This window comes from Nicotiana tabacum, chromosome 15 (genome assembly GCF_000715075.1).
Source record: "Nicotiana tabacum cultivar K326 chromosome 15, ASM71507v2, whole genome shotgun sequence".
Classification (NCBI taxonomy): Eukaryota; Viridiplantae; Streptophyta; class Magnoliopsida; order Solanales; family Solanaceae; genus Nicotiana; species Nicotiana tabacum.
In genome coordinates, this window is record NC_134094.1 from 83727010 (window position 1) to 83753605 (window position 26596).

The window sequence follows — 26596 nt, forward strand, 5'->3', positions numbered from 1 at the left end:
AATTAACTCTGGATTTTGGGTAGCTCGCATTTGCGACTAAAGTGTCGCTTTTGCGAAGAGACAAGGTTCACATTTGCGAACCCATTTGTCACAATTGTGATGTCCCTATAGGTTTGTCAGTGGCCGCATTTGTGATGAACTCTTTGCAATTGCGAACCCATGTTGCAATTGCGACATCTACGGCTGATCAAAAGGATTGGAAGTCGGGATTGCATCTCATTTTAGAATTTTAGAACCCTGGACTTGGTAGGAGGCGATTTGAAAAGGGGATTTTCCAATAGAAACTTTAAGTAAGTGATTCTAATCTATTTATACCTATATCTCATCAATATATCTTAGAATTTTGCATCAAATCATGTGAATCAAAGTGGAAATTTGTGAAACTTTGTCAAGTTTTTGAAAAATAAGAATTTGAGTTTTGAGAGTCAAATTGGACTCGGAATTTGAAACTAATCATATATATGAACTCGTGGGGTCATGTGTAGTCTGATGGTAGGCTATAATCTTGTGTTTTAGTCACTTATTGCAATCTAAATTACTGCACTTTATTTGTTTTGAGCTTTAATTGATAGGGTTCTGCACTTATTTTGTATTTTATGCCTTGTAGGAGTGATTCCGAGCTATGTAGATGTTACGGAATGAATTTGAGCGATTTGGAGATTTGAAGTCTGAGTAAAAGCCCAAGGGATTAAGCCAGGATCGTGTTCGGGGGTCGAGGACCAAGTCTGGACGTCAAAATGCAAGAAAAATCAATGCTTTGAGAAATCCTCAATGCCGCGGCGTGTGGGGCGCCGCGGCTGTGCAATTCTCTTTTGCCTGTCATAAATAGCTCTCTAGATTTCCCCACTAATGCCCCATGTGGCGCGTCGAACCATGCGGCGCGTCTGTGCAATTTGTACAGAGTGAAAATCCAATTTCTACTAGGAGAAGGTGATTTCGTCTGGGCCCGGCCCTACTAGGTATAAATACATGGAAAAACGTTATTTTTTGGACTTTTGATACATATTCGAGCTAAGGAGGCTAAGGAGGAGTTGGAAGAGCACGAGCACAAGGATTGCATCATTCCTTCCTCACTCAAGACCTGAGTTTGGATTGAATTTATGTTTTACATTACTTAAACTATATTTGTGATGAATTTCTCCATATCTATGTAGTAGTTCCCTTTAGGGTTTGATGGATTTAGTGTATTAATGATTGTTTGTGGATTATAACTCCAGTTTTATGTATTGAAGCATTTTTGGATGATTTAACTATTGCATCTATATTCACTTGTTCATGTAATCGAGAGAGGCATAACTTGTGATGTTTTTGCATTATGCTATTGGTTGAGTTCATTAATTCTTCTTAATAATCGAAAGGGATAGTTGAATCATTGATTAAACCTAGTTAGGAGAATATTCGAAAGAGGTTTTCCTAAAGACCAATCCACTACGCATTCTTGCGTAGCTTCACGTGCTTAAATTGGTTCATCTCGTGAGGCTAAGACTTAATCGAGAGAGGAGTTTTTGTTGAATGTATGAACTAATAATTGAGTGAATTCGAGAGACTTACTTAAACATTAGAAGTGAAGTATCTAGAGTTAGATCCCAAATAATTATCTTGCACCTATCCTATCAACCCCTATTTCCTCCCACTGATAAGCTTCTTTGTTCCGATTGTTATTAGTCAATAGCTCTAGAGTCTTAGCTAATTTTAGTTAGAAATCATATAAATCTCAATTGTTGATCATCTTGAATAGACATCAAGCTAGAAACTACAAGAATACTGTTTAAATCCAATCCTTGTAGATACGATATTATACTATACTATATTTGACTAGCAAGCATAATTTAAGTGTGTGTTTTGAGCTCATCAAATTTTGGCGCCGTTGCCGGGGATTGGCAATCAATAGTGTTTGAAATAGTTTGTAGTGCTAATTCAGGAATTTTTCTTTTTATTTTATTCTATTTTTCTCTTTTTATGTCTGGTGTTCTTTGACTGTATGCATGTTACAGGTTCATAGTGATGCATGACTAGAACTTCTGCGAAGGAAGTGCTACCATATGAACCAGAGATAGAAAAACAACTGCGACAACCGAGAAAGGAAAGAAATCTCACCGAGACCTCAGAAAAGGTTGGGCAGTCCTCAACCAAAGAAACTATGGCTGTAAACGGTGATGATAATGTAGATTTGGCTGCAAGAGAGGTAGCCCAACAACGAGAAAAATCTGCACGGGATGTTGAGGAAGCAACTATTAGAGATGCACAGAATATCTATGAAGAAGAGAGGGGTCTCAGACTTAATCAACATCAACCCTTTCCTGAGAGACCACTTGGAGATTATATTAGACCGGTTTACAATCATGGATTATCAAGTGTTAGACCACCTCCAATTGCAGCAAATAATTTTGAGTTGAAGGAAGGGTTGCTTCAAACCCTTCAAAATTGTTGTGGCTTCAGAGGGAAGCCAAACAAAAATCCAAACACACATCTAATGGACTTCGAGGAGATATGAACACCTTTCAATACAATGAAGTGTCACAAGATGCAGTGTACTTAAGGGCATTCCCCTTTTCACTTAAAGATGATTCTAAGGAGTGGATCCGGAGTTTGCCCAGTGGATCGATCAGAACTTGGGAGGAGATGACCTGAAAATTCCTTGATAAATATTTCTCCTCGGCTAAGACAGGCAAGATTAGAAAAGAAATCCATAACTTATGCCAGAAATAGACTGGAACTGTTTTTGAAGCATGGGAGAGGTTTAAGGAGATAGTTAGAAAGTGTCAGCATAGCGGAATTGAACTCTGGATGCAACTCCAGGATTTTTGTGAAGGATTGACACCGACCTCGCATAGAACATTGAGCAATGCAGTTGGAGGCCCTTTGATGAAGAAGTCTCCAGAGGACATAGTTACAATTCCTGATAAGTTATCTGAAGATGCAAATCAGTGGCCCTCTGAGAGTGCTGAAAGAAGAAGATCAACTGGTATTCACCAAGTTGATGCTAATACAGTTGTGCAGGTACAACGTGATGGTATGGCAAAAGTAATACGAAAGCTAACCTTAGCCTCGATACAAAATGAGCCTCACGCAACTTGTGATATATGTGGAAGAGGACACCCTACTCATGAGTGTCAAGCCTCAACTGAGGAAGTGAATACTGTGGGAAATTATAATGCAATGGGTCAGAGGCACCCCGGTTTTCATGGAATTCACCTGGAGGTACTGCGAATGCTTGGAAACAAAATAACTCTAGACCCCAAGGACAAGGAGCTCCAACATACCAGAATCAGCAGAGGCAGCAATTTTAGCCCCAACAACCCTTTCAGCATGGTCTAGAGGATCTAATGAAGGCCTTAATTATCAAGATAGATGAGAAGCTGGACACCCATGGAGCAGCTATCAAAGAATTGGGCATTGGTTTTCGAAACTTGGAGAGACAAGTGGGACATATTGCATAAATATTATCTGAGAGAGCTCTAGGAACGCTCCCCGCTGATACTGAGATAAATCCCAAATAAATAGTGAATGATGTAACTCTGAGAAATGGGCAAGTGTTGAAAGATCCCACCCCGATCCAAAATGATGTGAAACTTGAAAAAGGAAGTGGGGAGCAGCTGAAGAATGATGTTGATAAAAAGAAGAAAGGCCCAATGAAATCGGAGAAAAAGAAGAAGGAAGAAAAATCGAGACCGGAGGAACATGAGGAGAGCGAGCATATGCCTGCGCTACCTTTTCCTCAAAATCTATATAAAGAAAAGCTGGACAAGCAATTTGGGTGATATCTAGATGTGCTGAAATAGGTTCATGTGAACTTACCATTCACAGAAGTACTCTCACAAATGCCTGCTTGTGCCAAATTCTTGAAGTAGATCCTTACAAAGAAGAGGAAGATAGAGGAGACCTCAGTGGTCAAGCTCTCATAGCATTGTATCGCGATATTGCAAAACAAACTCTCACAAAAGTGTGGAGATCCAGGGAGTCTTACTATACCTTGCTCATTAGGAACTGTCAATTTTGATAAATCTTTATGTGATTCTAGTGCCTCAATTAACTTAATACCTCTATCTATTTACAGGAAACTGGAGAAGGAGATTGGATAGATAAGGTCAGTGCCAATATCTTTGCAGCTGGCGGACCAAACGACTCTAATACCCGAGGGGATAGTGGAAGATGTGTTAGTTCGGGTGGATAAGTTCGTATTTCCTGTAGATTTTATAGTGGTGAATATGGAAGAAAATAAGGAGGCCCCCCTCATCCTAGGAAGACCATTATTAGCAACGGGTAGAGCTATATTGGATATACATGAGAGAAAACTCATGCTTAGAGTGGGTGATGAGACTGTGACTTTTGAGATGAATGTAGGAAAGGGGGTGCGAAAAGAAAAACCAGCTGCTAGTGTTGAATGGAAAGTGAAGAGCTCAAAAGAGAAGGCTTCAGTGAGCGAGAAAGATAAGTGTGGGGTATACCCCAAGAAGGCTGAGAAAAAGTTGTCTGTATGGATGTGTGCATTAGTTCGGGGGCGAGGAATGGAGCCTGACTTCGACTCAGACCCCGACTAGATGTTCAGGGAAGTTACCTTTACCTTATACTTTTTAATTGTGTGTCATGAGGACATGCCATAACTTAAAGTGTGGGGTGGGGGATAATTGTATGTTGTATGTATATGTGTTAGTTTTATTAGTTTTAGTAGTTAGAGATAGAAAATAATTGAAAAAACCATAAAAATTGAAAAGTTTTGATTTTTCCTGACGATGGATATCATTCAACAGGTTTCTTGAGGGATTAAAGTCGAAAGAAAAAGACAAAAAGATTTTCTTTTGTTAGGTAATGTAATAATTCCCCCTTGGTTTTTCTTTGTGCCGCGGTTCTTTTCCAAGGGTTTTGTTTGAACCGGGTGTAGTTAGTTTTTTTGTAGAGTATTAGGAAGCCTTGTGCTGTAGTTTGAATTAAAAGCAATATCTCTTGACTTTATTATACCTTGAGAATAGTAAGTGCTTTAGTTGTAATGCTTAGGCTCAGTTTTTTACTCTTATATAAGTAACTTAAGGTGTATGATCTTAACTTTGCTTAACTGCTTTGACTGGAGTGTCTAGATAATCCAATCTTGAGTGAGTTATGTGCCATGTGTGAGAGGTTTTTTGTTATTCTGTCATGGCATTTGATGTCTAAAACTTGCCCCGTGTGTTTGCAAAGCGAAATAGTAGTTTTATTCAGTTTTGGAAGTGATATAGGCGTTTCTTTGTTGAGCCAATGATATATGCTGTTACCCACCAAATTGTTATGTATCGTAGATAATCCCTTTGAGCCTATAATCCTATTTCTTTGGAAACCACATTACAAGCCTTACTCATTTGTTTGAATTGACCATCTATTTGAACCTTTTACCTCTCATGAGCACTTAAATTTGTTATGAACTTTGTAAAAGTTGAAGTGTACGGTGGTTGGTTTGGCTTTTGAGTGGAACTAATGAAATAAGGAGAAAAGTGCATTGTATTAAAAAAATAAGAGCCACTTGAATTGAGAGAGAAAAGAAAAAAAATATTGTATTGCTGCGCAAAAATGTTCCTTGATAGTGGTAGCTTTATGTAATTGTGCTTAAAGAAGTAGGGAGTTAATGTATATTGGTGTAAAGGTGGAGTTATGGTTTGACATAAATGTGGGATTTTGAACAATGAAATGTATGTATTAAAGTGCTTAAGGAGGTGTAGTCACTCTTATATCTAAATGTATCCTACCCACCCCGCAGCCTACATTACAACCAACTAATGTCCTACTTTGATCCTTGACTGAATGAGCTCAATGAGTAGAGTAGTACACTACGGGCAAGCCTATGGTACGTCTTTTGTGGCATATGAATGTTGATTCTGAGAGTGAGTGAATTTTTTCTATCTTGAGTTCCAAGTTGTTCTTAAATTTTATTGTGTATGGGACTACTCTTTATTGTTGTGTGAGGGCACTTGATTCATGAAGGAAAGGTAATGCTTGACCTCTGTGTTAGAATAAGTGAGCGGATTATAAAAAATTGCATGGTACTTTTGAGTCAATTCTTGATGCGAGGATGTTACGGTATTGTGCTAAATCTGTTTTAATTATTCTTGGTATGATGAGTTATTAGTGTTGTTTTAAAAAGATCATGTCTATATGAAGTGTAGTTTGATTGCTCGAGGATGAGAAATGGTTTAAGTGTGTGGTGTTGATGGTAGGCTATAATCTTGTGTTTTAGTCACTTATTTCACTCTAAATTACTGCACTTTATTTGTTTTGAGCTTTAATTGATAGTGTTCTGCACTTATTTTGTGTTTTATGCCTTGTAGGAGTGATTCCGAGCTATGTAGATGTTATGGAATGAATTAGAGAGATTTGGAGCTTTGAAGTCTGAGTAAAAACCCAAGGGATTAAGCTGGAACCGTGTTCATGAGTGGATGTAACGACTCAGCCAGCCTTTTTGAGAGTTGTAGACCCGCTCCTCCATTTACTGCTCATGTTTTACTTTATAGTTGGTATGTGACTTGCCTGGGTAGTCGATTCGGGTCCGGTGAGGTTTCGAAATGAACTGCGATACTTAGTCTCAAGGATCAAAACTTAAGTTGAAAAGATTAACTGGATGTGGACTTATGTGTATATGACTCCGAAATGGAGTTTTGATGGTTCCGTTAGCTCCGCTGGGTGATTTTGGACTTAGGAGCATGTCCGGATTGTGACGTGGAGGTCCGTAGTGGAATTAGGCTTGAAATGACAAAATTTGAATTTTTAGACAGTTTGATCGGGAGTGGACTATTTGATATCGGGGTCGGATTCCTATTCCGGAAGTTGGAGTAGGTCTGAAATGTCAAATGTGACTTGTGTGCAAAATTTGGGGACAATCGGAGGTGATTTGATAGGTTTCAGCGTCGTTTGTAGAAGTTGGAATTCCTTAGTTTCAATAGGCTTTAATTGGGGTGCGATTTGTGTTTTTTGATGTTGTTTAAGGTGCTTTGAAGCTCGACTAAGTTCGTATCGTGTTTTAGGACTTGTTGGTATGTTTGTTTGAGGTCCCGGGGGCCTCAGGTTGATTTCGGATGGTTTTCGGATTGAAAATGGGACTTGGTGCATGGCAGGAGCAGGGAGTCTACTGGTGTAATCGCACCAGCGGAGCTTTGATCGCAGGTGCGAGAGGAGCGCAGATACGGCCAAGATTGGGGAGGACTGTGGTCAAAGGTGTAAGGGGTTTTCCGCACCTGCGTGGTCGCAGGTGCGGCGTAATGGGCGCAGAAGCGAAGTGCGCGCAGGTGCGATGGGGAGTTTTGCACCTGTGATTACACAGATGCGAGGGAAAGGACCGCAGAAGCGGAGGACCAACTCCAGTGGTTCACCGCAAAAGCGGGTGGATTGTCACTTCTGCGACACCGCAGATGCGGTTAAGTTTCCGCAGAAGCGGTTAAGTTTCCGTAAAAGCGGAAGGGTTGGACAGAACACTTAAATTCAAGGGTTAGCGAATTTGCTTCATTTTAAACATTTCAAACTCAGGTTTGGGCGATTCTTGAGAGGACTTTTGAGGGGTTTCTTGAGCTAAGTCCCTTGTTCTCATTTTTAATCAATAATCTTGTTTCCCCATTGATTTTTCCACCTAGTTGGTGTGTATTTAATGTGTAAATTGAGAGTTTGAGGCTAAGGATTTGGAGAATTTGATTTGGGGATTTGGGTGACGATTTGGTGTCAGATTTTGATAAATTTGGTATGGTTGGACTCGTGGGTGAATGGGCTTTCGAGATTTGGGACTTTTATCGAATTTCGAGATGTGGGCCCTGGGCCCGGCTTTTTGTCTCGACTTTTGATTTATAACTTAGTATTTTCTTATGGAATTGATTCGTTTAACTCGTGTTGATTATATCGAATTGTTTATGGCTATATTCAAGGCATTCAGAGGCCGTTTCGTGAGGCAAGGGTATGTTGGAGTATAGATTTTCTCGGATTGAGGTAAGTAACACTTCTAAACTTGGTCACGAGTGTTCGAAACCCCCGAATTATGTGTTATATGATTGGTGCGGAGGTGACGCACATGCCAAGTGATGAGTGTGTGGGCGTGCACTGTAAGAACTGTGACCTAGTCGATTCCATGGAACTGTATATTGGATTTATCTTGTTGATATCCATGTTTTTCATCATATGATAAAGTAATTGAACTGCCAATCATGCAAGGAATCATGTTTAGGCTATTCTCGGTACTGTTGGGACCCATAGTGGTCGTTTCCTTGATGTTGACTTATTGATTACATTGAAATTTCGTACTCAGTCATATTTATTCATTGCATATCATATCTCAGTCTCTGTTGCTATTTATTGCTATATCATATCATCATTTTTGGGCTAGTTTCACGAGATTGTGAGCCCGAGAGAAAGAGACTGGAGAGATTGATGACTGAGTGAGGCCGAGGGCCTGATTGAGAGTGACAGTTATAGGATCGGGCTGCATGCCGCAGCATGTTTATTGATTTATGCCTGGATCTGGCTTATTATAGAGCTTGGGCTGAAGGAGCCCCTCCGGAGTCTGTACACATCCCAGTGAGCGTAGTTGATTATATTGAGGGATGGATCGTCCCTGGACATGGATCTTGTCCGAATCATTTACATTTGGGGGATGGATCTTCCCCTTGGGTGGATTGGCCTTATACAGTACTGAGTGACTGACTGTCAGTCGATGTGTATATATATATGGGGGATGGATCTTTCCTGGGTTGGAGTGGCCATATGCAGTACTGAGCAATTGAGTATTCTGAGAGTGTGAGTACACGAGGCTTTCAGCGTGGTGCATCACATACAACATGTAGATGTAGAGAGGTCATACTCCACATATCATTCAGAATTGATCTATTTTACTTGAATTGTGTTTAACTGTTGAACTTGAAAGCATGCTTACATTTCTGTACTGTTATTTCTATATTAAACTTTACATGCTGAGTTTGTCACTACCTTTAAGTACAAAGGTTAGATTTGTTACTTATTGAGTTGGTTGTACTCACATTACATCCTGGCCCTCGTGTACAAATCCAGGTGCTTCCGGTCACGGCGGCTGCTGAGTTGTGGAGTTCGGATTTTCGGAGACTATCGGGGTAGCTACTTGGCATTCATAGACCTTGACTCTCCCTTCTTATCTTCCATTTTATGTTTCAGTTTTTATTTCCTAGACGGTGTATTAGACCGTGTTTTTATGTAGATGCTCATGTACTCGGTGACACCCCGAGTTTGGGAGAGATTTTGTATTGAATTATGATTCCTTGAGCTATTTTTAAAAGGTTTCCCTTAATTTTAACTGCTTCCGTATCTTTTAAAGCTTTAGAGTGTTGGAAATGTCTGCATAGTCGGCTTGCCTAGTACCATGATAAACTCCATCACGACAGGTTGGTTTTGGGTCATGACAACGAGGACCAAGTCTAGACGTCAAAACACAAGAAACATCCATATTATGAGAAATCCTCACTGCCGCAGCCCGTGGGGCGGCACGTGGGGCAGCGCGGCTATGCAATTCTCTGCTGCCTGTCAGAACTAGCTCTATAGATTTCCCCACTAATGCCCTGCATGGCGTGTCGCCCCATGCGGCGCCTGTGCAATTTTTACAAAGTGAAAATCCAATTTCGGCTAGGAGAAGGTGATTTTGTCTGGGCCCGACCCTACTTGGTATAAATACATGGAAAAATGTTATTTTTTGGACTTTTGACACATATTCGAGCTAAGGAGGCTAAGGAGGAGTTGGAAGAACACGAGCACAAGGATTTCATCATTCCTTCCTCACTCAAGACCTGAGTTTAGATTGAATTTATGTTTTCCATTACTTTAACTATATTTGTGATGAATTTCTCCATATCTATGGAGTAGTTCCCTTAAGGTTTGATGGATTTGGTGTATTGAGGATTGTTTGTTGATTATAACTCCAATTTTATGTATTGAAGCGTTTTTGGATGATTTAACTATTGCATGTATATTCACTTGTTCATGTAATCGAGAGAGGCATAACTTGTGATATCTTTGCATTATATTGTTGGTCGAGTTCATTAATTCTTCTTAGTAATCGAAAGAGGCTAGTTGAATCATTGATTAGACCTAGTTAGGAGAATAATCGAAAGAGGTTTTCCTAAAGACCAATCCACTATGCATTCTTGCATAGCTTCACGTGCTTAAATTGGTTCATCTCGTGAGGTTAAGACTTAATCGAGAGAGGAGTTTTTGCTGAATGTTTGAACTAATAATTGAGTGAATTCGAGAGACTCACTTAAACATTAGAAGTTAAGTATCTGGAGTTAGATCCCAAATAATTATCTTGCACTATCCTATCAACCCCTATTTTCCCCCACTGATAGCCTTCTTTGTTCCGATTGTCATTAGTCTATAGCTCTAGAGTCTTAGTTAATTTTAGTTAGAAATCATATAAATCATAATTGTTGATCATCTTGAATAGCAATCAAGCTAGAAACTACAAGAATACTATTTAAATCCAATCGATGTGGATACGATATTATACTATATTATATTTGACTAGTGAGCATAATTTAAGTGTGTGTTTCTAGCTCGTCATAGTCCGAATCTACCCTTGGACCCAGGTTTTTCGGGCGGGTCCTAGGTTGACTTTGGTTGATATTTTGGGAAAAGTGTAAATATCATAGCTTTATCTATTGTAAATGATTTCCCTTGCATTGTTTGATGATATAAAATCGATTTTGGTTAGATTTGAGCCGTGTGGAGGAGAATTTTAGGGGGAAAGCTATTTTCGACGGTTGAATTGGCCTAGTTGAGGTAAGTATCTTGCCCAACTTTGTGTGAGGGAACTACCCCTTAGGATTTGGGATTGATTGCGTGATTTGTGTTATGTGAAAGCCGTGCATGCAAGGTTACGAGTGGGTACATGGGTTATATGCGGTGTTGCACCCTATTTTTCACTAGTCAAAACAAGATTCAATTTGCGGTTTCTTTGATGTTGATAAAAGAGAGTTGCCACCTAATATTTAAAGGTATACTAGGGTACCTATTTAATTACTAAGTCATATTCTTAATTAGTCTGCTAACCGGTGAGATTATAGATAAGGGTTCTTGTTCTTCTGAGGAGAAGGTGTTAGGCACCCCTTATAATCTACCTGAGATAGTTCCGTAGGACTTATACTAGATTTGGAATCCATTATTTGTACTATGCCTTAACTAGTGTTCTAAATCTTACCATATATTAGGGCATAATTCCTATGAGGGAAGAATGTAGTTTTAAAGAGGGTGGATTTAAAGAAGAGTCTTAGAAAAAATGATGTTAGTGCATATATGCTTGAAAAGAGTTTAAAGGTATACATGATGTTTGTATGAAAACATGTGAAAAATAATAGCGTTTCGCCTTTTACAAAGCATGGAGGTTTATATTACTCTAGAAAAATGCAACAGAAAGTGAGCCTAAGATATACCTTGTCTTTTAAATATTTGAATGGACCGTTTGAAAATTTTTACTTGGGGTGGCAACACCTTATTTTCGAAATGAATTGATTTCCCTTTAGAAGGTAAAACTTGCGTTTCAAATATGATTTTCCTTTTTTGAAAGAGGAGCTGCCGTCTCTTGTTAAGCCTTTGGACTTCAAAATTTTTTAAGAAAAGTTAGCAAAGCATAGTAGATTAATGGTATAAACAACTTATAATTAGTGAATGTAGGATTAGTTATTAACTAATGCCTTTTTTTAATCCTAGGTTCTTTAAGGCTTGCCTAAGTCGTTCACATGATTTAAGGCATAAAGTAAGGTATCCAATCCAATAAGATAATTGTTTTATACATGTGCGAAATAACGAGTGAGAAACAAAATAATAAAGCAATGCATCTAAGTTAGAGAAGCAGTAACAGTAAAGGAGTAAAGGAGAGGATTGGACTCTGGATTTTGGGCCTCAAAGAGACAGGCCCAGCAGTAGCAATAACGGGCAACAACAGACTTCGAATTTCCAGATAACACAACAATGTTGGACTTGGACCTGAGTTCCTTGAGAACTCGGCAGGCCCAGGCAATTGTACATGTTCAAAGAAAAGCGAAAGTCATTAGAGAATAATACTCAATACACGTTCATGCATGAAGAAGAAAAACTTGCAAGCAAAAATAAAGAAGAAAGTCACCAACAACATCTAAACATTAGGCAGGTCACACTAATGTGGTGGCTATGTATAGCAAATGATCCACATTGAAAACCTTTCTTTGTCATTAAACACTAAACCTAAAGAGAATAAAGAGTGTCAATGAAATAAGGGCTAAGGAGAGAGTCCCACTCAAGGTCAAGGCCCCCTTTGAATTCCCCGACACTCCAAAGTTCCCAAGGGTCTCAAGGCCTAGGGCAATGCTTGTGCCGGGGAGAGTAGCCCAACCAAGATTCAAACTCTACTCCCAAATACCTTTAACCACTAATGACTCATTCTTCTCTATAGGTTTAAGTTCCAATGAGGCACTTTCAATGTGAATCAATTACCACAATACCACACCACATAAGTATACCCTTCTCTTAATCAACATCGCATCTATGAACACAAAGCAGCTTTATCTAGCTATATATCCAACACTAAGTGAACACATTGAACATGTCTGAGAATCAAGGCTTCAAACATATATAGAGGCAGTGGTATTAGCATACTACTGTTAAAACCCAAAACACTTGTGATCAAGCACCTTAAGGATAGAATAGTTGCATGATTTGAATTTTTAAAATATATGAGTATAGATACATTCCATTCATAACCCAAGTCTTAACTTCTAACATGTATATAGGCTAACAGTCCTTATTGACAACCTTTGAGAGTATTAACAGAGAAACAAGTTAACCACTTTAATTGAGTTCCTTAAAAAATGACGACAAAGATACCATTACCAATCATTACTTCTAAAGGATATTAATAGGATTATGGACTAACAATTGTAATTAAGGCCCTAAAGATGTTAGCAAAGGTTACAAACTTATGACCTCAGTCGGAACTTCTAAGAATGTCAACAGGTTTGCCAATCAAATTATCAATCGAGATACAAACTGCTAACCTAGTCAGGACTTCTAAAGGTTATTGATATGGTCAAAATTTAACATTCCAGATTAAGGCCTCTAAAAGAGCATTAAAGAAGCTTAAGCTACCAATTTTGTTTAATTCTAAAGCTCAAGACATGACTACTTCTTCCAACGACCTTTTAACTTCATATTGACAAAGCATGATGTTAAACTCTATCAGTAACAGTAGGAAGTTTATCTACAATTAATATGTTAGGTTTGCATGGTTTATGCAGGCTTAGTGAAGCTCTAAGAACAATAAGGACATGTACATGGTTGTGGAAAGAAAATAAATAGGTACTGAAGGATCAAATGAGTGCAGGATCACCTATACAGGGACCATGAATTCATATTATCTCAAACAATGAAAATTCCATCATCATTAAGCTAATAGTGTCAGCACATACACTTCATAAAGGGGGTAGGGATGCTACCACTTTGGAAAATTTGTCAATCGGGTTAAGGGTAGGATTTTACACATAATGGAGCTTAGTTTTAACAACTGATAATACCAGAACTTAAATAAGACCTCATGACTTAGGTCATACATGTGATAAACTTCAAATGTATACAGAGATAGTATATGAACTTAATATGCTCAAATTATGTTCATATAGTGAGATCAAATAACTACAAGCTCATCAGAGGGTCAATGACCTCTGAAGTATCAAAGAAAAGTATGCTAAAGGAGAGGATAAGTTCAAATATCATAAACCGACATTCCCAGGCCAAGACAATAGCCTATCTGTCACGACCCAAAACCAACCGTTGTGATGGTGCCTATTGATGTCGCCCAAACTCACACCACAAATATAGGTAGTGAGGCGGTTGAAGCAATAATAAATCCCAACGCAATTCGGGGTCGAATCCTCAGGGAGTTAGAATTGAGATTAGGTATATATTTAGTGTAATTGTACAATATGCCTTAGATTACACTTTCACATTCTTGTTTGTTGTTTCTACTTCTACTTTAAATTATTGATTGCAATTATAAAACTAGGAGACAATATTTTTGGTTTTGGTTGTTTTCTAAATGGTAAAAGATCTAGGTTCGTGACTTCCACCTAGGTGATTACCTACTGGGTTGTAAACTCTAGGGCGAGTTTGATTGGTCGGGGTTGTAATATAGCAATCACACACAATTACCCACTCTATACCTCTCGGTAGTTTGAGTGATTTTGCCCAATTTGGCTTTCAAAAGTCCAGATGGGTATTGCACAAAACAAATGATAAATGCTCAAGTCGGGTCTTACTATCTCTAGATTCAACACTTTAATTGGGGCTATCAATTTCTTGAGTTAACCCCAATTTCTTGTTAGCCAAGGTTTTCTAGACTTAGTCTCTCTTTCTCAAGTAGAGACTAAGTCAATTAGGCATGAATCAATGTTTGCAACCATTAATCCTTGAATTCAAGCAAGAACTAGGCTAAATATCACTAACCCAATCACAAACAAGTCCTAAATCAAACACCCATTAAGTACTCACACTAGGAATGGGCCACAACCCTTGCCAAAGATTTAGCTACTCATGAAAAATAAAGAAATATAAGAAGAAATTAAGATAGAATGCATAATAATTGATTAGGGAAAGAAAATCTAATGTTTAGAAGCTAATCTAGTACAATATTACTCAAAACAGTAAAGAAAAATGGCTCAGGTGCTCTCCCAAAACAAAACTAACCCTAAAAATGACAAAACGTTCTATTTATACTAAGCTGAAAATATCTGACAAAAATGCCCATGCGGAGGTTGTGCGGCTGCATAATTATATGTGCGGTCCACCCAACGAGACTTGGCTTGACAGGTTCCAGTTATGCGGCCGTACAATTCTGGATTGTGGCTACACTTCTTCAACTACTGCGGACCGCACATTTGTGAGTGCGGCTGCACTCTTGCTTGGCTCTTGTTGTGTGAGACTTCTTCGGACCGCATAAAAATGAGTGCGGTCGCGCTCTTGATTATGCGGCTGCACAAAAATGGTGCGGTCCGCATTTCTTCTTGAACTTGAAGTCACATGTCTCTGATCTTTGTCTTATGCGGACTACATAATATTGAGTGCGGTCGAACTTAACATTTTGCGGCCGCACAATTATGGTGCGGTCCGCACTTCTTCAACTTGCCCAAAATCAGCTCTCTGAATCTCCTATTCTGCGGACACACAATATTTTTGTTGTCCGCTTACTCTGAAGAAGAACTGACATGGCTCTTCCTTTATTTTGCGGCCGCACACAGTATTGTGCGGTCCGTACTGTGGGCCTTTTGCCTTGTTTTGGTCCTTGTCCACTTTTGACTCCTTTATGAGTTGATTTTGACTCCTTTGGCTTATTTCCCAATATTCCTGTACAAAAGCACATTTCATTAATTTTCGAGAATACCTTTAAGCATTTTTGAGCTAAAACGCAAGTAAAAGAGAGCAAATAAGTGGTCAAAATCCCTACTTATCAACTCCCCTAAACTTAAGCTCTTGCTTGTCCTCAAGCAATTAAGGCAATTCCCACCTCCACTAGAAAAAAGGGATATTTCAGCTGGCCTAAGGTAAATCAATCACACATCAATTGGGATCAACAATTACGCATAACACATATGAATTATAAACAACGCAATGATTTGACTTTTTGAGTACCATAGTTCTAATGCGACACTAGAGCATCAAGAGTTGACTCTATTCATCAAGGATGCTCACTCTTTCACGTATGTCATTTTGGATCCCAAACTCCTCCTCCTCTACTCTCTATTAGCAAATCTCACTTTAGAATGTAACACTCAAATCAAGAATTGTAAAAAGTGCGCTCATCTCTCTCAAAAGAATATCACAAGTCCGGCTCTAAGTACCATAAGCTTGCCCCTCATGTAAATCACCACTAATGTAAGCTCACTCAACCTGAAATCATGTAGGGCTTTTGCGGGATGTAATGAAGGATTTTGGACCAAGGTAGGACTTGTTGGAATAGAATAGTTTCATCTTTCCTAAAGCACTCCATTTTCTCTTTTCGGCTCATACTTTTTCGACTCTTTGAGTCATTTTCGTTTTCCTCAGGGGAACTAGAGAGATGTAAAGTCACTCTTTCTTGATCATGACATTTTTTTTTCTTTTCTATTTACTCCATGCCTATCATCATTGTTTTCTTTGAATCCCTTCAAATTTCTATCTTATTCACTTTCTTTTTGGCATTTTTCTTTTTGTTCTTTCTTTCTTTTCTTTGTCTTCCCCCTTATTTTTTTCAATTCTTTCTTTTCTTTGTACCTTTTATCACTTCTAAACTCCTCGTCTCTCCCCAAACTTATGTTTTTGCCAATTGTTTCTCAATAATACTAAGGAAAAATCGGGTGCCAAGAGAGGGTCATTACAAAATAGATAAAGGCTTGTAACGTGGTTATTAAAAGAAAAAGGGCTTAGGCTCAAATGGGTTGACTAGGGATATCACATTGGTAGGTTATGAAAGATTTCAAAGTTAAAATTGGACCAAGGAGAGCCTACAATCATTTCTCAAGCCAAGCTACACTTAGAATTTCGCCTAGAAAAACATTCGGAGCAAGTTCTAGACTATTAGCACGGGTACTTGGATTTGCAATTCAATACCTCACCTCTCACGCTGCTGGATTGCTAAAGCGAACGGAGTTGCGAGCCCAAAATAACCCTAGTTGAGATTGAGAATCACAAATGGCTTGAATGAACCACTCGATGACTGCTTAAGTCAACACAAGAGTCAAAAGGTCACAACTAGAGCTAATTTCTACCAACAACTTATTTTTAACCATAAGGTCGTGGGTAAATGTGTTGGTACCAAGTGAAGCATGTTAGAGACCCTTTTATTCATTACTACTATTTTTTTTCTAAACATAAAAGAAAACAGACTCAATCCCTTAAGAAGGTTGTCACACCATCTATCGTTGGGAAGAGCCACCCGGTTCACACAAAATCCACCTTTGGAAAGAACCGTGGCATTAAGAAAACCAAAGGTTTATTCTTCTCTCAAACATAAAAAAACAAAGAAGCTAGCAAATCAAAAAGAAGTTACTAAAATAAATAAAAAGTTATACTACTAAGAAAGACAAACTAAAGAAGCTAAACTACGGAAAGTAAGGCAAATGAATATACAAACAGAGGGGAAAATGAATATAAACATCAAGGGAAAAGGAAGAATATATACATAACCAAAGATAAAATAAAAATAGTATAAGAGTTATTACAGACCAAATGTCAATGTCAAATCAATCAAAATAGACCACCCCCCGAATAAAAATGAGCATTGTCCCCAATGCTTATCAAAAATAAGAACAAGAAGGGGTAGAGAGTTAAGAGAACTTCCTATGTGGTCTCAATATGCAGGGCATCCTCAGCACCCTTGGTCTCCTCTAGCTGTATCTCATCATCACCTGGCTGAGGGACAACAGAGTTGCTGAGCATCTGTATCATCTCCTCAGCGGTGTGGGCAGTCACAACCGGCTCCTCGGACTGGCCGGGTGCTGCCTTTGGTGCCTCGGGTACTGCTGGTGCTGCCTGTGCTGTTAGAACTACTAGTGCTTTCTCCATGAGTAAATCCAGTGGTAGATCTCCGGCAGATGCAAGCTTGGTAACTGCTATTGTCAACTTATCCACCGACTTCTTCGAAGCTTAAGACTTCCGCATTTTCTTTACCTGCTTGCCCAAATCCTCAATGACATCCCCATGTGCCACCAGAGTCTCCATAATGGTCTTCTGGTTGTCCAGAATCTTCTTCAATGTTTCCTTCACTGACGGAGGTACCTGTGGTGCAACCTAGGCAGAAGACTGTGCTGCAATAACACTGGATATATCACATAACTTTGAAGTAGCTGCCTGCATCCAGTTGTTGAGACTCGCCAATGTCTGGGAGACTCGCAGCGCAGTCAGTGGATAAGTAGATGAAACTGGCACTGATAATGGAGATGATGGTCTGGAAGAAGAAGATGGTGGCATGTTGTTTTTCCCGGTGGAAGGTCCAGCTGCCGTGGAAGGCATAGCATCTGCGGAAGGCTCAGCAGCTGAATCAGTAACTACTACCGTTGGCTCTTCAAACTGGCCAACGGAGGTAGTTGCCTTCCCCTTGAACTTCGGGTTGTCAGAACCTTGTAGGTGGTACCATGAGAAAGGCTTCTTGGCCTTTACCTTAGTATCATACTACCTCGGCTCCACCTTTTGATCATTGAAGTACTCTGTGAGGAAGTTCGGGTAAGGGTAGGATCTCTCATCCTTCTGGACAGCCAAAGTGATGTTGTTTGACATTATAGCATCCACACTGATCGGGTACCCAACCATAACTGAAGCCACCAGGACTGCTCGGGGAAGTGGGAGCTTGTTCTCATTCAAGCACGGGTCTATGCGGCTGTACACGAAAGTTTGCCACCCTTTAGCTTCAAAGTTTAGGGTGGCCCAGACTATGGGAACACCTGCTGTGAGCCACGGAGGTGTTGATCCTTGAATAGCCAAAATCTCAGCTAGCCACGGGCAAGCTACATCACCCATAGCCAGCATTTTCAAGTATTGGGCTGCCTCCACTTCCTCAAATCCCACATAAGAGTTCAAAGCACAGGAGTCGAATCAGATTTTCAGATTTTGCGCTTTTGTCACCTTGGTACCCTTCTTAATGTGAGCCACATTGGCATAAAATTCTTTAACCAAGTGCTCATTTGCATAGAGTGTGCTTTGGGTGAACCATTTCCATCCCTTTCTCTCCTGGAACTGTCTGAGGACATTTGGGTTGTGCTTGTCCAAATCCTTCATCAAGAATTGTCGCTCAAGAGTGAGCGATCTATGGGGCCAACACTCTCTAAATCTGTTGAAGGTAGTCAAGCTGACAAATCTTCTTCCCACATCTCCCTTTTTTTTGTCCTCTCAAGACCACCCACTTGAGCTTCTCCACCTCTACCGTCATCCGGGATGTCATCATCATCATCAACATTGATTGGTGTAGCCGGGGCATGTGAGGAAGAGGGCTCAGAATCATGGCTACCCTCTTCTGAACCTTTAGAAGAACTAGCAGCGGACGATGATTCATCAACCAAGTGGAATCTACCCGGGACTTGTTGAGATTGGGTGTTAGGTGGGGCTTGGTCAGACTTTCCCTCAGAAACTTCCCTAGACGGGAGATACTCACTGGTGTCTGATGATTCAGGGACTCTGTTGGCCGTAGCCTTCTTGCGTAACACTCTCTGGATGTCTAGTGGTAGGTTACTCTTGCTTCGTCCTCGGCTTCGGGAGGGTTCTTCCACCACGTGATCTAACCATCGTCTGTAATTCATAACAATAAGAATCAGTTAGAGTTAAGGTACATAGGACACAGATATATGGATGATAGTTACAGGTCAGTTATGAAAAAAACATAAGAGGCAGTGCGGACCGCACAATTTTGAGTGTGGCCGCATAGCCCCAGGTTCAGACTACTGGGTTTTTGATCATTTAACAGTGCGAACCGCACAATTTTGACTGCGAACCGCACAATTTCATTGCGGACTGCATATTTTTTAGTGTGGTTCGCACAATTCAAGCATACAGATGCCCTAACTTAGAGATTGCAGACTGCATGAAAGTGTGTGTGGCTGCACAATTTGGATTAGCACGGCATTGCTTTATGATTCATACATGTTTTGCAAGAATTAGAGATGGCCCTAATAATCAAGCATGATTAGCTATTTACCCAAGCCCCAATTAATAATTATGAAGCTACCCACATGATTTTGAGCAAAGATGACTAACTATTGACATTTTTAGGCATGAAATTAACCCTAGACAAAAGAACAAAACTAAGAGAAGATGAAAAATCTAAAGATAAAATGAACATACCAATGATGGAGGTTGTAGGTGAGAATCTAAGAGATAAAATGCTTGAAGTTTGAGAATTAGTGGGGGGTGCACTGTGTTTTCTTAGGGCTTGAAGGTTTAGAGAATGTAAAGTGTAAAAAGTTGAAAAAAGTGCTATTATACTTTGACCCGTCAGGCCAAGAACGTACCTGAGTGCGGCCGCACAATTTTTAGTGTGGTTCGCACTCATTACCCGTTCCTTCGAAGACATTCTACGGACCACACAAAAGTGAGTGCGGCCACAGAATTTGTGCGGATCGCACAATTTTGTGTGCGGACGCACTTTGCTAAGGATTTTTGACAGGCCAAACTTCAGAGAGCATGCAATTTTGATCTTCCAGTTGTGCGACCGCACACAGAATTGTGCGGTAGCAGAGTGATTGTGCGGTCCGCACTTTTGTGGCACTTAGCCAATGTTTTCTTGCACAGTCCCTGCAATGCACACCCATTCCTTCATACACTTCAAAACTAGTTAGCACAAAACAAAGTTATCTAACAAAGAAGAACAACAAAAAAAAGATACATGGGCCTCCCAAAAATCGTCTGATTTAACGTCGCGGCACGACGCAAATTACAAATTATTTTAAATGAAAGACTGCCACAATGTGGCCATCATCAACCTTGCCAAAATAATGTTTAACCCGGTGTCCATTGACTCTAAACACCTCATCATTCTTATTTTTCAAATCTAGAGCACCAAAGGGGGTTACATTCACCACTTCAAAGGGGCCACTCCATTTTGTCTTCAACTTGCCCGGAAACATCCGTAACCGGTAATTGAATAATATCACAAGATCACCCTATTTAAATTCCTTATTGTGGATGTACTTGTCATGGAGGTACTTCACCTTCTCCTTGTAAAGGGACGATCTTGCGTAGGCATGATACCGGAATTCATCAAGCTCATTCAATTGTGACACCTTTAGATTTGCCGCGACATCCCATTCAAGGTTCAACTTCTTCAAAGCCCATATGGCCTTATGCTCAAGTTCTACCGGAAGATGGCATGCCTTCCCGAACACTAACCGATATGGAGACATCCCGATCGGTATTTTGTAGGCCGTTCTATAAGCCCAAAGAGCATCATCAAGTTTTCTTGACCAATCCGTCTGGTTGGCATTGGCTGTCTTTGACAGAATACTCTTTATCTCCTGGTTAGAGACTTCAACTTGTCCGCTTGCTTGAGGATGGTAGGGGGGTTGATACTTTGTGAGTAACACCATACTTTATGAGTAAGGTATCAAAAGCCTTGTTGCAAAAATGCGAACCCCCATCACTAATAATGGCTCTTGGGGTACCAAACCTCGTGAAGATGTTCTTTTTCAAGAATGCCACCACACTCCTTGCTTCATTGTTGGGCAAAGCAATGGCCTCAACCCATTTAGATACATAATCCACCTCAACTAGAATGTAGGTGTTCCCACAAGAGCTAACAAATGGACCCATAAAATCAATACCCCACACATCGAAAATATCTATCTCCAAAATGGTAGTGAGAGGCATTACATTCTTCTTTGAGATCCCACCGGCCCTTTGGCATTCATCACACCGCTTAACAAGATCACTAGAATCCATGTAGAGAGTAGGCCAATAAAATCCACAACTCAAAACTTTTGCCGCCGTTCTTGCTCCACCATGGTGACCTCCATACAGTGAAGAGTGGCAAGCCTTAAGAATACCCATTTTTTCTTCCTCCGGCACACATCGTCGGATCATACCATCGGTATATATCCGGAAAAGATACGGCTCATCCTAATAATAGTCAAGGCAATCTCGTTTGAGCTTCTTCCTTTGGTTTGAAGAGAACTCATTTGGTACAATGCCACTCATAAGATAATTGGCAAAGTCGGTGAACCATGGCATCCCGATCATAGAAATGGCTAGGAGTTGCTCGTCGGGAAATGAATCATTTATCTCAAGGCCATCATGTGGCCTCCCCTCCTCCTCCAATCAGGACAGGTGGTCCGCCACTTGATTCTCACTACCCTTGCGGTCTTGAATCTCTAGATCAAACTCTTGCAATAGAAGCACCCACCACATCAACCTTGCCTTAGAATTCTGCTTGCTCATCAAATACCGAAGCGTCGCATGGTCGGTGTGAACAATCACATTTGTACCCATCAAGTACGGGCGAAACTTCTCCATAGCAAAGACAATAGCAAGGAGCTCTTTTTCGGTCACTGTGTAGTTGATTTGGGCATCATTCATGGTCTTGCTTGCATAATAGACCAGATGGAAGATTTTGTTGATACGTTGCCCCAACACTGCTCCAACCGCCATATCACTTGCGTCGCACATGAGCTCAAAAGGCAAGCTCCAATCCGGTGTGGTAATAATAGGAGTAGTAATCAACTTGAACTTAAGCAACTCGAATGCTTTAATGCAATCTTCATTGAAATGGAACTTGGCATCTTTCTCCAAAAGTTTACACAAAGGGTTCACCACCTTAGAAATATCCTTGATGAATCAGCAATAGAACCCCGCATGACCCAAAAAGCTCCTCACTCCCTTCACGGATGTAGGGTGAGGGAGTTTGGAGATCACTTCAACTTTGGCCTTATCAACCTCAATACCATACTTTGAAATCTTGTGACCGAGGGCAATGCCTTCCTCGACCATGAAGTGACATTTCTCCCAATTCAAAACCAAGTTAGTTTCCTCACATCTTGCCAATACCTTGTCCAAGTTGTTAAAGCAATCATCAAAAGAATTCCTGATGACGGAGAAATCGTCCATGAAGACCTCAAGAATATCTTCTACTATATCGGTGAAAATAGCCATCATACACCGTTGAAAAGTCATCGGTGCATTACATAACCCAGATGGAATCCTCGAGAATGCAAAGGTACCATATGGACAAGTGAAAGTGGTCTTCTCTTGGTCCTCATGAGCAATAAAAATCTGATTGTAGCCAGAGTATCCATCCAGGTAGCAATAAAAAGCACGTCCTGCCAACTTATCCAACATTTGATCAAAAAATGGAAGCGGAAAATGATCTTTCCGAGTGACTTTGTTGAGCTTCCTATATTCCATGCACACTTTCCACCCGGTGATAGTTCTTGTGGGGATCAATTCATTCTTGTCATTAGTTATCACAGTCATGCCCCGTTTCTTTGGGACACATTGCACCGGAGAAGTCCATGAGCTATTGAAAATGGGGTAAATAACCCCGGCATCCAACAACTGTATGATCTCCTTATTCACTACCTCTTGCATTGCTTCATTCAATCTTCTTTGATGCTCCACAGAGGGTTTGGCATCCTCCCCCAAAATAATCTTGTGCATGCAAAAGGCGGGGCTTATACCCCGAATATCTGCCAATGTCCAACCTATAGCTTTCTTCCTCTTTTGGAGCACCGCCAAAATAAAATCTACCTACATGTTAGTCAAGCAATAGGAAAGAATAACGGGTAAAGTGGAACAATGGCCAAGAAACTCATACCTGAGATGTGAAGGCAAAGGCTTTAACTCTAAAGTGGGAGGCTCCTCGATTGAGGGCTTTGTTGGAGGAGTCTTCCAGTTCTCAAGATCTAAGGACAATTTTCGGGGTTCATAAGTATATGACCCCATTCCTTGCAAAGCATTGACACATTCCATAAAGCCTTCCTTCTCATCATCATCATGATTAAGCAACACAACTTCCAAGGTATCCTCAACATTCATCACAGCACTAGCATCATCAATAATTACTTCGGTCACTAAATCTATGAATGAACAAACTTTGTTGCTATTTGGTTGCCTCATCGATTTGCAAACATGGAAAACCACCTTTTCGTCACCCACCCGGAAAGTGAGCTCACCAGCTTCCACATCAACAAGAGTCTTCCCCGTAGCAAGGAAAGGTCTACCCAAGATAATAGGCACCTCGTAGTCAATGTCACAATCAAGGATCACAAAGTCTGCTGGAAGGATGAACTTATCAACTCGGACTAACACATAATCAATAATTCCCAATGGCCTCTTCATAGTCCGATCCGCCATTTGCAACCTCATAGATGTGGGTCTTGGTTGCCCAATTCCCAAAGTTTTGAACACAGAGTAGGGCATCAAGTTGATACTTGCCCCCAAATCACATAAAGCTTTGGCAAAGTCGGCGCTCCCAATAGTGCAAGGGATTGTGAAAGCACCCGGATCTTCCAATTTCGGAGCCATTGAGTGCACAATAGCACTCACTTGATGTGTCATCTTGATAGTTTCACAATTCATCGACCTCTTCTTGGTGACCAAGTTTTTCATGAACTTTTCATAACCCGGCATTTGTTCCAACGCCTAAACCAATGGTACATTGATAGACAAACTCTTCATCATATCAATAAACTTTTTGAATTGGTTCTCACTATTTTGCTTTGCAAGCCTTTGAGGGTATGGAGGAGGAGACTTTGGCATTGGTGCCTTATCCTTTGGCACTACCGGTTCCGGTATGTCAATCATGTGCTCCCTAGACGAGTTCATCTCTTCTTGTGTCTCCTCCACATTTTCATCAATATCAATTCTCACTTCGTCATTAGCTTGAACCACATTGCTTGGAATTTAATCTTCTTGAACTACAACATCATCATCCACGATTCTTCTTTGATTTAAGGTGGTTACATCTCCACCTTTTCCACTTCTCGTAGTCACGGCCATAGCATGTCCCGTATTATCCCCCCCTCCCCCTTTTGGGTTTACCACCGTATCACTTGGTAGTGCCTCCTTAGGACGAGTGTTCAATGCTTGTGAGATTTGGCCAAGTTGAACCTCTAAATTGCAGATTGAAGTGTTGTGGGAGGCTAATTGAGCATCGGAGTCGGCATTTTTCTCCATCATTTGTTTGAACATACTTTCAATCCGTCCCATCTCATTGCTAGAAGAGCTCGGGCTCGGGCCTTGAGAAGGATATGGGTGGATTGCTTGGTTGTTGGAACATCGGGGGCCTTTGAAAACCCGATCCCCGGTTGTTGTTGCTGTTCCACCCTCCTTGTTACCTCGCCAATTACTTTGATTGTTGCCACCCCAATTGCCTTGGTTTCCTTGATTATTCCAATTGCTTTCATTGTTGTTGCCACCGCTCTAATTGCCTTGTTTTCCTTGATTATTCCAATTGCCTTGGTGGCCTTGGTTGTTCTAATTTCCTTGATTTCCTTGTGATCTCCAGTGTTGTTGATTTTGAGCATTGTTTCTTTGACCTTGATAATTGTTGACGTATTGCACTTCTTCTTCAAGCTCATTATACAAATTACCTTGGTCATACCCACTATCATCTTGCATGAATTATTCCGGACCGCTTTGACCTTGTTGACCTTTTTGCCGTCTCTTGTTCATCATCATATTTACACCTTCTATCGCATTCACTTATTTCGGCCCTTGAATTTGTTGCAGCTGAGCTTTGGCCAATTGGTTCATTGTGGTTGTTAACTCTGCGATATCTTGCCCATGATCATGTAGTTCCTTGTGTAGGTGAATGACATTGAGGTCACCTTGCAGAACACTGGCCTTACTTTTCCATGCCGATGAGATATCCACCATCTCATCCAAAATTTCACAGGCTTCGGCATAAGGTGTGTTCATGAAGTTCCCGCCGACGAGTTGATTTACCATACATTGATTTGGGTTTGTTGGATTATGGCCTCGGTCATATCATTATTTGGGCACTCTTTAACCATGGTATGATATCTTTCCAAAATCTCATGCAATGGCTCATTGGGATCTTGCTTGAATGCTAGAATTTCATCCCGTAGTGCAGCCATGTGCCCCGCAGAGAAGAATTTGGCAATGAATTTTTTGGCTAACTCATACCATGTATGGATGGAATGATTGGGCAACCTCTCTAGATAGTGCAATGCTTTTCCCCATAAAGAGAAATAAAATAGCCTCAACCTCAGCGGGTCCTCAGAAACATTGGTTTGCTTGCTCCCCCAACAAGTATCGACGAACCCCTTGAGATGCTTGTAAGCATTTTGATTTGGAGCCCCGGTGAAGAATCCTTGTTGCTCAAGTAGTGTAAGCATCACGTTGGCGATTTGGAAGTTGCCCGCCCTAATACGGGGCGGGACTATAGCACTTGCATAACCCTCGTTCGGTAACACCCGGTGCACTGCCGCTCTTGGTGGAGGTGGGGGAGGGACGGGAACATTATCATTAGGCGGTTAGCCTCGCCTATTTGCTCGAGGTTCGGGAAGAACCTCATCTCCTTGGTCATTATCCACTTCCTCCCCGAATGGAAAATTACCAATGGGCTCGTTGTTGAGAGCCATTATCGTACCTATAAGCAATTCAAAAACAAAATTAGTGACTCGGAAGGAAAAGAAGACAAATCACACAAAACCCTAGATATATAGCTAAAATCTGTTTAACCCCCCGGCAACGGCACCAAAAATTGATGTCGCCCAAACTCACACCACAAATATAGGTAGTGAGGCGGTCAAAGCAATAATAAATCCCAACGCAAGTCGGGGTCGAATCCTCAGGGAGTTAGAATTGGGATTAGGAATATATTTGGTGTAATTATATAATATGCCTTAGATTATACTTCTACATTCTTGGTTGTTGTTTCTACTTTTACTTTAAACTATTGATTACAATTATAAAACTAGGAGACAATATTTTTGGTTTTGGTTGTTTTCTAAATGATAAAATATCTAGGGTCGTGACTTCCACCTAGGTAATTACCTAATGGGTTGTAAACTCTAGGGCCTGTTTGATTACTCGGGGTTGTAATATAGCAATCACATGCAATTACCCGCTGTATACCTCTCGGTAGTTTGAGTAATTTTGCCCAATTTGGCTTTCTCAAGTC

General features: G+C 40.5%; 1 non-coding gene across 1 annotated transcript; it reads right to left on the reverse strand.

Annotated features, from left to right (window-relative positions):
- Window positions 1-2670: 2670 nt before the first annotated feature.
- Window positions 2671-2777, reverse strand: LOC142170025 (small nucleolar RNA R71). Its single transcript, XR_012699644.1, has one exon. It is a non-coding gene; the product is annotated as a small nucleolar RNA R71 (small nucleolar RNA).
- Window positions 2778-26596: the final 23819 nt, after the last annotated feature.